This window comes from Oncorhynchus mykiss, chromosome 16 (genome assembly GCF_013265735.2).
Source record: "Oncorhynchus mykiss isolate Arlee chromosome 16, USDA_OmykA_1.1, whole genome shotgun sequence".
NCBI classification, from domain to species: domain Eukaryota; kingdom Metazoa; phylum Chordata; class Actinopteri; order Salmoniformes; family Salmonidae; genus Oncorhynchus; species Oncorhynchus mykiss.
In genome coordinates, this window is record NC_048580.1 from 9,866,383 (window position 1) to 9,881,352 (window position 14,970).

Genomic DNA, 14,970 nt, shown 5'->3' on the forward strand with positions numbered 1-14,970 from the left:
GATGGTAGTTGTTGTAGTATGATGGTAGTTTTTGTAGTATGATGGTAGTTGTTGTAGTATGATGGTAGTTGTTGTAGTATGATGGTAGTTTTTGTAGTATGATGGTAGTTGTTGTAGTATGATGGTAGTTGTTGTAGTATGATGGTAGTTGTTGTAGTATGATGGTAGTTGTTGTAGTATGATGGTAGTTGTTGTAGTATGATGGTAGTTGTTGTAGTATGATGGTAGTTGTTGTAGTATGATGGTAGTTGTTGTAGTATGATGGTAGTTGTTGTAGTATGATGGTAGTTGTTGTAGTATGATGGTAGTTGTTGTAGTATGATGGTAGTTGTTGTAGTATGATGTAGTTGTTGTAGTATGATGGTAGTTGTTGTAGTATGATGGTAGTTGTTGTAGTATGATGGTAGTTTTTGTAGTATGATGGTAGTTGTTGTAGTATGATGGTAGTTGTTGTAGTATGATGGTAGTTGTTGTAGTATGATGGTAGTTGTTGTAGTATGATGGTAGTTGTTGTAGTATGATGGTAGTTGTTGTAGTATGATGGTAGTTGTTGTAGTATGATGGTAGTTGTTGTAGTATGATGGTAGTTGTTGTAGTATGATGGTAGTTGTTGTAGTATGATGGTAGTTGTTGTAGTATGATGGTAGTTGTTGTAGTATGATGGTAGTTGTTGATTGTGTTGATCACAGTGGTAGATACCAACTGCTATAGGACATCACAAAATGAACTGGTCAATACATAGACAAATAAACCTCCTATTTGATTATCTAGATAAAGTGACTCTCTCTCTCTCCCTCTCTCTCTTTATCCATCTCTACTCTCTCTCACGCTCTCTCTTTATCCATCTCTCTCTCCCTCTCTGTCTCTCTCTCTCTCCTCTCTCTCTCTCTCTCTCCCTATTTATCTGTCTCTCTTTATCTGTCTCTCCCGCTTTATCTATCTCTCCTCTTTCTCTCTCTCTCTCTTCAAAGTTCACAGAAGTAGTGCAGAAGAGACACATTAAGAGGAAGGAGATACTGACTCCTCACACACAAACAAGTGTTTAATAAAAGCAAATACTCCTTTCTGCGTACTAGTTCAGTGTAAAGCAGTAGATGATTCAGATGGTAATACATCTCCTCCCCCTCTCCTTTTCTCTCTTCCCCCTCTCCTCTCCTCCGCCTCTCCTTCTCCTCTCCTCCCCCTCTCCTTTTCTCTCTTCCCCCTCTCCTCTCCTCTGCCTCTCCTTCTCCTCTCCTCCCCCTCTCCTTTTCTCTCTTCCCCCTCTCCTCTCCTCTGCCTCTCCTTCTCCTCTCCTCCCCCTCTCCTTTTCTCTCTTCCCCCTCTCCTCTCCTCTGCCTCTCCTTCTCCTCTCCTCCCCCTCTCCTTTTCTCTCTTCCCCCTAACCTCTCTTCCCCCTCTCCTTCTCCTCTCCTCTGCCTCTCCTTCTCCTCTCCTCCCCCTCTCCTTTTCTCTCTTCCCCCTCTCCTCTCCTCCCCCTCTCCTTTTCTCTCTTCCCCCTCTCCTCTCCTCTGCCTCTCCTTCTCCTCTCCTCCCCCTCTCCTTTTCTCTCTTCCCCCTCTCCTCTCCTCCCCCTCTCCTTTTCTCTCCTCCCCCTCTCCTCTCCTCTGCCTCTCCTTCTCCTCTCCTCCCCCTCTCCTTTTCTCTCTTCCCCCTCTCCTCTCCTCCGCCTCTCCTTCTCCTCTCCTCCCCCTCTCCTTTTCTCTCTTCCCCCTCTCCTCTCCTCTGCCTCTCCTTCTCCTCTCCTCCCCCTCTCCTTTTCTCTCTTCCCCCTCTCCTCTCCTCTGCCTCTCCTTCTCCTCTCCTCCCCCTCTCCTTTTCTCTCTTCCCCCTCTCCTCTCCTCTGCCTCTCCTTCTCCTCTCCTCCCCCTCTCCTTTTCTCTCTTCCCCCTCTCCTGTCCTCTGCCTCTCCTTCTCTCCTCCCCCTCTCCTTTTCTCTCTTCCCCCTCTCCTCTCCTCCCCCTCTCCTTTTCTCTCTTCCCCCTCTCCTCTCCTCCCCCTCTCATTTTCTCTCTTCCCCCTCTCCTCTCCTCCACCGCTCCTCCCCCTCTCCTCTCCTCCACCTCTCCTCCTCCTCCTCTCCTCTCCTCTACCTCTCCTCCTCTCCTTCTCCTCTCCTCCGCCTCTCCTTCTCCTCTCCTCCCCCTCTCCTTTTCTCTCTTCCCCTCTCCTCTCCTCCCCCTCTCCTCTCCTCCACCGCTCCTCCCCCTCTCCTCTCCTCCACCCCTCCTCCACCTCTCCTCCACCTCTCCTCTCCTCTCCTCCTCCCCCTCTCCTCTCCTCTCCTCTCCTCTCCTCTCCTCTCCTCTCCTCTCCTCTCCTCTCCTCTCCTCTCCCTCACCTCTCCCTCTCCTGTACTATCCTCTAAAGAGGTCACTTCCTTCCCCATCACTTGTGCATGATTACTCATCTATTTTACATTGGTTAAACTCCCTCTGTAAGGCTGGTAGAACATACCCCACGGCCCTATGGGTGACAAACACACCTGAGATTTCTAGCCAACTGGAATCTATTTGCTAAAGAACTGAGCCCTGAGGCATCCCAAAGGTCTGAGTGACTGTAAACACACTGGATAGACAAACACATATGACTATAGTCTCTATAGGGCTAGAATGTAAATAGAGATGTGCATGAGATGTGTAGGAGGAGTTCTACAGGAGATATGCAGGAGATCTACAGGAGATGAGCAGGAGATATACAGGAGATGTGCAGGAGATCTACAGGAGATGAGCAGGAGATCTACATTAGATGTGCAGGAGAATAGTATAGGAGATTTACAGGAAATCTACAGGAGATGTGCAGGAGAATAGTGTAGGAGATATACAGTAGAGGTGCAGGAGATATACAGGAGATCTACAGGAGATGTGCAGGAGATCTACAGGAGATCTACAGGAGATGTGCAGGATAATAGTGCAGGAGATCTACAGGAGATGTGCAGGAGAATAGTGCAGGAGATCTACAGGAGATGTGCAGGAGATCTACAGGAGATGTGCAGGAGAATAGTGCAGGAGATCTACAGGAGATGTGCAGGAGAATAGTGCAGGAGATCTACCGGAGAGGTGCAGGAGATATACTGGAGATCTACAGGAGAGGTGCAGGAGAATAGTGCAGTTTACAGACACCTGCAGCAGTATCTGTGGGTGATGAGCGAATGCAATGTCCTCCCTAACTCCCTGTTCACACATAGAGACACACACACACACACACACACACACACACACACAAACACACACACACACACACACACACACACACACACAGGAAAAACCAAGGGCTAGTGCTCACACACTCCCCTCCTATTTTTCTCTCCTTTTTTTCTCTCATTTACTCTCGCTCCTGGATGGGACATTGTTTTTGCAACCAGGAACAGTGACATTTCTTACCATGGAGCTGCCCAAAATCACGGCTGGCGAGAAGGACTAGGAAATCCGTCCACTCCTACGCTTCACAGGATTCGGAGAACCCTTTAAGGATGGGCGAGGGGCAGGATAACTTGAGCCCATGGCTCCCGGCACCCGGTGCCTCCGACAGATGGAGAAGCCGTGCTCAATCCAGAGCAGGGACAGATTAGGGCCCTACCCGGCCCTACCCCAATTTGTAAGAGGTCATCTGATGCATTGCTCTTATTATGTCTCTGCAGTATCTCTCTCCATTAAAGGCACAGTGCTGCATAGCACTGCTGTGCTTCTATATCTATGGTGCTTCGTCACCTTGGTTACAATTGTCTTAGTATAAACCCAAACAATGACTGTGTGCGAGTGACTCTAAGCTCATGGTATGAGGAGGAATGTAAACACACACACACAACACACACACACACAAACATACACACACTTACTTTCTTTCTCTATCTATCTGAGTGGCCTGCACTAAGGATGACTATACTGTAGCATCCTACCCCTGTCTATTTGGATTAGATCACCGACCCCTGTGTTCGATTGACCCTATAAGTGTCGATGATAATGAAACGGGTTCATCAGACCAGTTGACTCCTGACCTGCCTTGACTATAACCTTGGCCTTAGATTCAGTGGATGCTGACTATCTGTACAGACATCACATCCCTTGCTGTCTCTTCCTGGCCGGGTCCCCTCTCTCTACTGGGATTCTCTGCCTCTGACCCGATTACAGGGGCTGAGTCACCGGCTTACTAGTGCTCTTCCATGCCGTCCCTAGGAGGGGTGCGTCGTGCAACTCTTTTTTTTGCTATACTCAACTTGAGTGGGTTGAGTCACTGACGTGATCTTCATGTTCGGGTTTTGCACCCCCTCAGACTCGTGCGGTGGAGGAGATCTTCGTGGGCTATGCTTCAGCCTTGTCTCAGGGTAGCAAGTTGGCGGTCTGTTGATATCTCTATAGTGGTGTGGGGGCTGTGCTTTGGCAAAGTGGGTGAAGTTATAATGTGTGCGAGGTTATATCCTGCCTGGTTGTCTCTGTCCGGGGTATTGTCAGACACCCCCCCGAAAGTCAATACTTTTTAGAGCCATCTTTTGCAGCAATTACAGCAACAGGTATCTTGGGGTATGTCTCTATGAGCTTGGCACATCCAGCCAATGGGATTTTTGCCCATTCTTCAAGGCAAAACTGCTATAGCTCCTTCAAGTTGGATGGGTTCCACTGGTGTACATCAATCTTTAAGTCGTACCACAGATTCTCAATTGAATCGAGTTCTGGGCTTTGACTAGGCCAATCCAATACATTTAAATGTTCCCCTTAAACCACTATTCCACTAAGAATTTTATTTTTTTGCCTCTCTCTGTTCCCTGTCTTGTCATTGCCAAGGGATATTTCTTAGGGATCTGTTTTCAGTTCCTTCCGCTTCCACTGGATGTCACCAGTCTTTGGAATTTGGTTGAGGTTATTCCTTTATGCAATGAAGAAGTAGGCCAACTAGGAACTGGGTACACTTTTGTGAAAGTTTGAATTTTATAGTATTTTATTTGAATCTGGCGCTCTGCATTTTCCCTGGCAATTGGCCAGTTGAGACCTTTGCGTCCCGCCCATCCCTAACTAGTTTTAATGCCCTCCTTGCCTGGTCCTTGAGTTTTGGTGGGCGGCCCTCTCTTGGCAAGTTTCTTGTGGTGGCATATTCTCTCATTTTTTTAATAATGGATTTAATGGTGCTCCGTGGGATGTTTAAAGTTTCGGTTATTTTTTAAAAACCCAACCCGGATCTGTACTTCTCCACAACTTTGTCCCTGACCTGTTTGGAGAGCTCATTGGTCTTCATGGTGCCGCTTGCTTGGAGGTGCACCTTGCTTAACTTATTTTGGACTGGGGGGCAGTATTGAGTAGCTTGGATAAAAAGGTGCCCAGAGTAAACTGCCTGCTACTCAGTCCTAAAAGCTAGAATATGCATACCATTAGTAGATTTGGATAGAAAACACTCTGAAATCTTGAGTTTTGTAGTTTTTCAAGTCATTGCCTATCGAATGTACCGTGTCTATGGAGTAATTTTGCACTTCCATGACATGGTACGAAAGCCAAAACAAACCAAGATGGGAAATATTATTGACATTACATTGCACTTTTTCACTGGCTGTCCCTCAGGTTGTGGCAGGAGGACACATATTTGGCTGCCAAAGCTGCAAATTTAGGCTTTTCACCCAATAAATATGAGATATTTTATAGTTTCAAATTCTTTGTACTGAATGATAATTTGGGGAAATACATTTTCTCTTAGATCTTAGTATTTGTCACAGTGTAATAGGAAATGCAGCTCTGTCTGTACCTCTCCCCTGGAGCAGAGTAAACACAGCCTGTCCTCTCTGGGCAGACAGGTTTGTCTGTGACGACCGGTCTCTATAGCCAGACTGTGCTCACTGAGTCTGTACCTAGTCAGTGTTTTCCTCAGTTTTCTATCAGTCACAGTGGTCAGATAGTCTGCCACCATGCACTGTCTGTTTAGGGCCAAATAGCACTGAAGTTTACTTATATTTTTTTTGTGGTGTCTTTCCAATAGGTGATATATTTTTGTTTTTGTTTTGTGATGATTTGGTTGGGCCAGATTTTCTGAGTGCTGTCCTGAGGCTCTATGGGGTTGGTTTTGGTTAGTGAACTGAGCCTCAGAACCAGCTGGCTGAGGGGACTCTTCTCTTGTTTCATCTCTTGACATTGTAGCTGTGTGATGGAATATTTTGGGATCACTTGTTTTTAGATGGTTGTAAAATGTGATGGCTGTTTATTCTAGTAAGGAGGGGGTATTGGCCAAATTCTGCTCTACATACTTTATTTGGAGGTTTCCTTTCCACTTGCAATACAGTCTTGCAAAACTCTGCCTGCAGTATTTCGATTGGATGTTTGTTCCATTTGGTAAATTCATTATCGGAGAGCGGATCCCATACTTTGCTGCCATATAGAGCAGATTCTAATTGGAATTTTAATTATCTTTTTAATGGCATAGAATGCTCTTCTTGCTTTGTCTCTCAGCTCATTCACAGACATGTGAAAGCTACCTGTGTTGCTGATATTTAGTCCTAGATATGTGTCGTTTTTGGTGTGTTCTAATAGAACTGTGTCCAAATAGAATGTATATTTGTCATCCAGATTTCTGGACCCATTTTGGAATATCATTATATTCTTTTTTTTGATTAACGGTCAGAGCCCAGGTCTGAAAGAACCTGTGCAGATGATCTAGATGCTGCTGTAACTCCTCCTTAGTGGGACACAGCAGCACCAGGTCATCTGCGTACAGCAGACACTTGATTTCAGTGTTGTGTAGGGTGAGACCTGGTGCTGCTGATTCTTCTAATGTTTTTTTGCGAATTCAATAATGTAGATGTTAAATAGTGTCTGACTTATTGGGCAGCCCTGTTTTACTCCACGTCTCTGAGAGAAGAAGTCTGTTTCCCTGGTGTCAATTTGAACCGCACATTTGTTTTTAGTGTACAATGATTTAATAACATCATATGTTTTCACTCCAGTACCACTTTCTATTAGTTTATAAAAATACCTTTGTGCCAAATTGAATCAAATGCTTTCTTGAAGTCTACAAGTAGATTGTGCCTTTGTTTTTGTTTACTTGTTTGTCAATTAGAGTGTGGGGGGGGGTGTAAATGTGGTCTGTTGTAAGATAAAGAATCTAATCTGGCTTCTGCTCAGGACGCTGTGTTCATCAAAGAAATGATGTAGTCTGCTATTTATGATACTACAGAGAATTTTCCCCAAGTTCCTGTTAACGCTTATTCCTCTGTAATTACACTACCAGTCAAAGGTTTTGACACCAATAAGAAGAAGAGACTTGATTGGGCCAAGAAACGCAAACAATGGACATTAGACTGGTGTAAATTTGTCCTTTGGTCTGGAGTCCAAGTTGGAGATTTTTGGTTCCAACCGCCGTGTCTTTGTGAGATGCGGTGTAGGTGAACGGATGATCTCCACATGTATTTTCCACCATAAAGCATGGAGGGGGAGGTGTTATGGTGTGTCTGTGATTTACTTAGAATTCAAGGCACACTTAAGCAGCATGGCAACCACAACATTATGCAGTGATATGATATCCCATCTGGTTTGGGCTTCGTGGGAATATCATTTGTATTTCAACAGGACAAATGTTATTGGTCACATACACATGGTTAGCAGATGTTATTGCGAGTGTAGCAAAACTCTTGTGCTTCTAGTTCCAACAGTGCAGCAATATCTAACAAGTAATATCTAACAATTCCAAAACAAATACGTAATGGAATAAGGAATGGAATGGAATAAGAATATATAAATATAAATATATGGATGAGCAATGACAGAGCGCCATAGGCTAAGATGCCAACAAGTACTTCAAGACAGTTGGAAAAGCATTCCAGGTGAAGCTGGTTGAGAGAATGCCAAGAATGTGCAAAGCTGGCATCAAGGCAAAGGGTGGCTATTTAAAGACTAAAAATTAAATATATTTTGATTTGTTAAACAGTTTTTTGGTTACTACATGATTCCATACTGTATGTGTTATTTTATAGATTTGATATCTTCACTATTATTCTACATTTTAGAAAATAGTAAAACATAAAGAGAAACCCTTGAATGAGTAGATGCTCTAAAAATAAAACCTTTGACTGGTAGTGTATGTGGGTCAAATTTGTCTCCATCTTTATAGATTAGATGAAATACCTGCAGTGAGGAAAATGTTGAAGAGTTTGAGTATAGCAAATTTGAATTTGTGGTCTGTATATTTGATCATTTAATTTAAAATAACATCAGCACCACAGGCCTTTTTTGGGTTAGAGAGTGCATTTCTTGTATACCCTTTTGATCTGGTCTCTTTCTATATTTGCTTTAGAGGTTTGCAAAGTGATTTCTCCACATATCCCCATTTTGGATAGCCAATTCCTCATGATAAGGTTCCATCCAGCTGATTTCTAATGTGCTGTTCCTTTTTTGTTCTTAGGGTGTGTTTGTATTGCTTCAGTGTTTCCCCATGTTGAAGGCCTATATTTTTGTTGTCTGGGTCTCTGTTTTTGATGAGATATATTTCTCATTAACTTTCTTAGATTTTCGCAATCATTTTCAAACCATTTTCTGGTTTCCTATTATATTTCTTTAGATTAGCCAAGGAGGCCAATTTGTCAAATATAAAGTTTATGTTCCAAAGGGCCAAATGTACACCTTCATTGCTGTAGGAGAATGTTAAGGCTAAAAAGATGTCCAGGAGAGATTGTATTTTTTGGCTACTAATTGCTTTTTGGTAGATTTCTGTACTGTTTGCACTCCATCTATAGGCCTGTTTAGTACCATGTCATTTATTTGGCCGTGATGCTTCATGGTTGGGTTCTGCTCTTCTCAGATTCACTGTGATTTTACTGTGGTCTGAGAGAGGTGTTAGTGGGCTGACTGTGAAGGCTCTGAGAGACTCTGGGTTTAGGTCGGTGAGGAAGTAGTGCTACAGTGCTGCTGCCAAGGGACGAGCTGTAGGTGTACCTACCAAAAGAGTCCCCTCTCAGCCTACCATTGACTATGCACAGACCCAGTGTCCGAAAGAGCTTCACGAGCTGTACTCCGTTTTAGTTTCTCACTTTGTTTCTGGGCGGGTATGTGGGGAGAGAAAGGTTGTCGCTTCTCGGTAGGTGTTTGTCCCCATGACTGTTAATAGTGTTTAGTTCTTCTGCTGTTCTAGCATTCAGGTCTCCACAGACCAGTATGTTGCCTTGGGCCTGAAAGTGACTCATCTCCCCCTCTAGAATGGAGAAACTGTCGTCATTGAAGTAGAGTCTCTGAGGGGGATGTATGTGGCACAGAGGAAGATGTTTTTATCTGTCAAGATAGCCTCCTTGTTGATTTTTAACCAGATAAAGAATTATCCTGTTTTGATCAATTCGATTGAATACGTTATTTCAGATTTATACCATATTAGCATTCCCCCGGAGTCTCTGCCCTGTGTGATTCCTTTTAATTTAGTGGATGATACGATTATCTCCCTATACGTAACCTAGTGGACAGCCAGTGGAAACATCACCTCTGCACCATGTTTCCTGTAGTACTACAATATCAACATCATCAATTTCTTTCAGGAAGTCTGGGTTTCTGCTCTTTAGCCCAGAAGCAGAGAACTTTGAACCTTGTAAATTCCAACATGTAAAAGCATTTCAGAACCGTTTTTTCTGTATCCTCAAAATGACATAAACACTCACAATCCAACAATAACTATTCAAATTTGATTTTTCAATTAACATAATGCATATATGATTTGTTTATCATTTAAGGTATAATTTGTGTCATGCCACTTGGGTGGGTGTAGTGTGAGGATGGTGGAGTTCTTGTGCTCATCTTACCATGACCCTCGACCTATCACATGTGAGCATGGCTCTCTCAATCACTCCCCGTAGTGAAGTCGTCACCCTCTCCTGCTGAGCACGCAGGTCGTTGCTTCCGGTATGTATGATTATGTGGCTTGGCGACCCGAGATGGGCCTTATCAAGCAGCTCCATGGCACTCTGCACTGTTGGGCACCACACCTTTCTCCTTTTGTGTCCAGGGAAAAGTATATTCTCCTGAACAAAGTTTCCATTTGATTCCATCAACAGGACGATGTCAGCCAGTGTTTCTTCTGGACTGGAGGGGGCAGAGGGGGGGCTGGTGGGTTTTGGAGCTGGGGTGTGGCTGGTCTGTGCCGGTGCCGCTGTCAGTGAGAGGCTGTTCTGTGGGCTGGAGGGAGGCGTGCAGCAGGCAGGGCTGGGGAAGACTGGCTGGTTGATCTGGGCTCCTCTGCTGTGTGAGGGCAGGTCATAGAGTGGTGATCTAGCTGCTCCTGCAGCCTGTCCTCTGTTCTCTTTCTCTCCTGCAGCTCCTCTCTTAGTGTGGTCAGATCGTTATTAATGTTCTGCCTGTCTTTTTGGAGCTCTCTCACCTCCTTTGTTAGATCAGCCAGCTCTCTCTTGAGTCCGTCTCTCTCTTGCTGAACCTCTTTCAGCTGAGTTGCAAGGCTGCTGTCCTGCTCTGTCCGCACCTTGGTTAGGAGCTCCTCTAAGGTGTGGTTGTCTGGTTGCTGTTTGCTCATGCTTTCCCTCAGCAGGACCACTTCCCCCTCCAGTTTGGTGAACTCATCCCTCATGGCAGCCATGGAGCCTGCTCTGCACTGAGGGGGTTGCTCTCCTCCTGGGGCAAGTCCTCCACTATGATGGGAAGAGAGGTGATGCATGTACCCTTTTGGGTGGGGAGAGTGGGGGAGAGTGGGGGGAGTGGGGGTGTGGGTGGTGCTGGTAGAGTTTGCCTTGTGAAAGGGCATGGTGTCATTCTCTCTCTCTGCTCTCTCCTTAATGGTCTGAAAGTCGGTTTCAATCAGCCTAAGGTTACCTTGCACCATGACAGTCCCAGTCTTGTAGAGGTTGATTGTTATCAAGGTGCTGTCATGGTCATCTGTCTCTTTGACTTTCAGCTTCCACCCATTACAGGTTCCCTCTTTCTTTATGGATGGGTAGTGACAGCAGAAAGCTGAGCTCCATGCATTTGGCTGGTCAGTGAGAAAGATGAAACTCCTCACGTCACAATTTATGTAGAGGTCTTCGAAAAGGGTTTCTGGCCTCCCCTTAAGTAGTTTCTGTTCAAAAGCTTTCATCGTTATGTCATTTTTGGCCTCTGGAGGGTAGAGAAAGGACTCAGCGCTGAGGGGGAGTGGGGACAGGGAGCCTGTGGGCTCTGCTGCTACTCTGTTCTGCTGCAACCTTTCAATCAGCTTTGTTTGTCTGCTGCTGTTGTTAGCTAGCTTTAATTTCACCCACAAACCAGCAAAAAGAACGAAACAATATTCTCTCAAAAAAAACCTGAAGATATGTTCAACATTAGTTTGGTCGTTTGATGTAAGTAGTTGTATTAAGTCCCCAAACTCTTCTCTCTGTCTACTCTCTCTCTCCTCTCTCTCTACTCTCTCTCTCCTCTCTCTCTACTCTCTCTCCTCTCTCTCTCCTCTCGCTCTCCTCTCTCTCTCCTCTCTCTCCTCTCTCTCTCCTCTCTCTCTCCTCTCTCTCTACTCTCTCTCTACTCTCTCTCCTCTCTCTCTACTCTCTCTCTACACCCACTCTCAACTCTCTCTCTCTACCCCCTCTCTCTATTCTCTCCTCTGTCTACTCTCTCTCTCCTCTTTCTCTACCCTCTCTCTACTCCATCTCTCTACTCTCTCTCTACTCCCTCTCTCTACTCTCTCTCTTCTCTATGTCTACTCTCTCTCTCCTCTTTCTCTACTCTCTCTCTCTACTCTCTCTCTACTCCCTCGCTCTACTCATTTCTCTATTTCCCCTCCAATCATGCTGCCTTTGGTGTAGTATTAAAATAACATTCAATAAAACAGAGAGAGGACACACACACACACACACACACACACACACACACCACTGCCAATACAAGTTCACTCACACAGATATGCACCCAGAGAGAGATACTGTACAGTGAACACACTGCCGGAGGTAGAATGTGTTCTGACATATTTTCTGATTGGATGTTACTGCAGCGGAGGACAGGTTTCTGGGAACTACATAGTGTGTGTGATTGTGAGTGTTTTAGTTCCCCCAGGCAAGGAGCATAAGAAAGGCTCTATCTTGGCTTCATGTATCAGAAGGAGACGGGAGGAGACGCACGCACGCACGCACGCATGCACACACACACACACACTCAGATGTCTGGTAGATGAAAGAGATGCAAATCAAGGTCTTCGGTGTGTGTGTGTGTGTGTGTGTGTGTGTGTGTGTGTATGTGTGTGTGTATGTGTGTGTGTATGTGTGTGTGTGTGTGTGTGTGTGTGTGTGTGAGCATCCAAGCAAAAGTCTAAATTTTCTATGTATCGGTCTATTGTCCCAGGAAGATGATGTAAAAGTGTTGCGTTTCTCCTCCTCTCAGGTTTGACTTGGAGAGATATTTATGTATTTTCTAACATAAAGGTCCTTTTTTCCTTGAGGCCACACATTTTTGCCCTGAGGCCCCAAGTATTAGCCAGATAATTATAATTTTATGCAACAAAAACAACTATTTAGACAAGCCCACTATGCTAAAAATTAACCAGCCCATTAGGCATTTGCCCCGAAATGCCAGATGGCCAGTCCACCCCTGTGTGTGTGTTTGTGTGTGTGCGTCTAGCTACAGACGCTAGCTGACAGTATTTGACCCTGGAATAATCTAATTCAGACAGAATTAGCATACATAGTGGCTCTATTTTAATAAGGTGAATATTCCGGTGGAATGTTGTTATCTACGTTGTTTCAACCAGACACACACACACACACACACACACACACACACACACACACATACACACACACACACACACACACACACACACACACACACACACACACACACACACATACACACACACACACACACACACACACACACACACACACACACACACACAATTTTTGTTTCAATAACGCAAACACATATTTCTTATTTCAACCATGTTTAAACAATACGTTTTGCCCTAACTCTTAATTATTAATTAAAGGGGAATTTGCGACCGAATAAACCAGTCCAGATGTATTGCAGTGAAAAGCTGTTTCCCTTTAACACTCTGGGAAAGCTCCTAGCGGAAGGTGTGCCCAACATCAGTGTGAGGCGAGTAGCCAGCCAATCTAATGGACATGTTGAGACCTCAGAGTAGCAGTTCAATATGTTGATCTGTAAAAGCTCAGTCAGGTCATTAGTGTTTTCTTTAAGTTCATGTAGCAATACTGATGGGTTTAAACACGCACACACACACACACACACACACGCAAGCGCGCGCACACACACACACACACACACACACACACACACACACAGTAGACTTGGCTCAGGAGGCCATGAAGGGAGGGGAGTACATTGGCTCTCAGTGAAGGGAATGATATGCTGCTCACTGTCTGATATCAGAGAGGGTGAGAGAAGGAGAGAGAGGGAAGGATCGGGGGAGGATGAAATAGAGATGGATAAAGAGAGCGAGGGAGAAGGAGAGAGAGGGAAGGATCGGGGAGGATGAAATAGAGATGGATAAAGAGAGCGAAGGAGAAGGAGAGAGAGGGAAGAATCGGGGAGGATGAAATAGAGATGGATAAAGAGAGCGAGGGAGAAGGAGAGAGAGGGAAGGATCGGGGGAGGATGAAATAGAGATGGATAAAGAGAGCGAGGGAGAAGGAGAGAGAGGGAAGGATCGAGGGAGGATGAAATAGAGATGGATAAAGAGAGCGAGGGAGAAGGAGAGAGAGGGAAGGATCGAGGGAGGATGAAATAGAGATGGATAAAGAGAGCGAGGGAGAAGGAGAGAGAGGGAAGAATCGGGGTGGATGAAATAGAGATGGATAAAGAGAGCGAGGGAGAAGGAGAGAGAGGGAAGGATCGGGGAGGATGAAATAGAGATGGATAAAGAGAGCGAGGGAGAAGGAGAGAGAGGGAAGGATCGAGGGAGGATGAAATAGAGATGGATAAAGAGAGCGAGGGAGAAGGAGAGAGAGGGAAGGATCGGGGTGGATGAAATAGAGATGGATAAAGAGAGCGAGGGAGAAGGAGAGAGAGGGAAGGATCGGGGAGGATGAAATAGAGATGGATAAAGAGAGCGAGGGAGAAGGAGAGAGAGGGAAGGATCGGGGAGGATGAAATAGAGATGGATAAAGAGAGCGAGGGAGAAGGAGAGAGAGGGAAGGATCGGGGGAGGATGAAATAGAGATGGATAAAGAGAGCGAGGGAGAAGGAGAGAGAGGGAAGGATCGAGGGAGGATGAAATAGAGATGGATAAAGAGAGCGAGGGAGAAGGAGAGAGAGGGAAGGATCGAGGGAGGATGAAATAGAGATGGATAAAGAGAGCGAGGGAGAAGGAGAGAGAGGGAAGGATCGGGGAGGATGAAATAGAGATGGATAAAGAGAGCGAGGGAGAAGGAGAGAGAGGGAAGGATCGAGGGAGGATGAAATAGAGATGGATAAAGAGAGCGAGGGAGAAGGAGAGAGAGGGAAGGATCGGGGAGGATGAAATAGAGATGGATAAAGAGAGTGATGGAGAAGGAGAGAGAGGGAAGGATCGGGGAGGATGAAATAGAGATGGATAAAGAGAGCGATGGAGAAGGAGAGAGAGGGAAGGATCGGGGGAGGATGAAATAGAGATGGATAAAGAGAGCGAGGGAGAAGGAGAGAGAGGGAAGGATCGAGGGAGGATGAAATAGAGATGGATAAAGAGAGCGATGGAGAAGGAGAGAGAGGGAAGGATCGAGGGAGGATGAAATAGAGATGGATAAAGAGAGCGAGGGAGAAGGAGAGAGAGGGAAGGATCGAGGGAGGATGAAATAGAGATGGATAAAGAGAGCGAGGGAGAAGGAGAGAGAGGGAAGGATCGGGGTGGATGAAATAGAGATGGATAAAGAGAGCGAGGGAGAAGGAGAGAGAGGGAAGGATCGGGGAGGATGAAATAGAGATGGATAAAGAGAGCGAGGGAGAAGGAGAGAGAGGGAAGGATCGAGGGAGGATGAAATAGAGATGGATAAAGAGAGCGAGGGAGAAGGAGAGAGAGGGAAGGATCGAGGGAGGATGAAAT

The 14,970-nt window shown here is 45.4% G+C and overlaps 1 protein-coding gene across 1 annotated transcript in view; it reads right to left on the reverse strand.

Moving 5' to 3' along the window:
• The window catches only part of LOC110492818 (voltage-dependent T-type calcium channel subunit alpha-1G-like), a 228,544-nt gene that overhangs the window by 212,538 nt on the left and 1,036 nt on the right, over window positions 1–14,970 (reverse strand).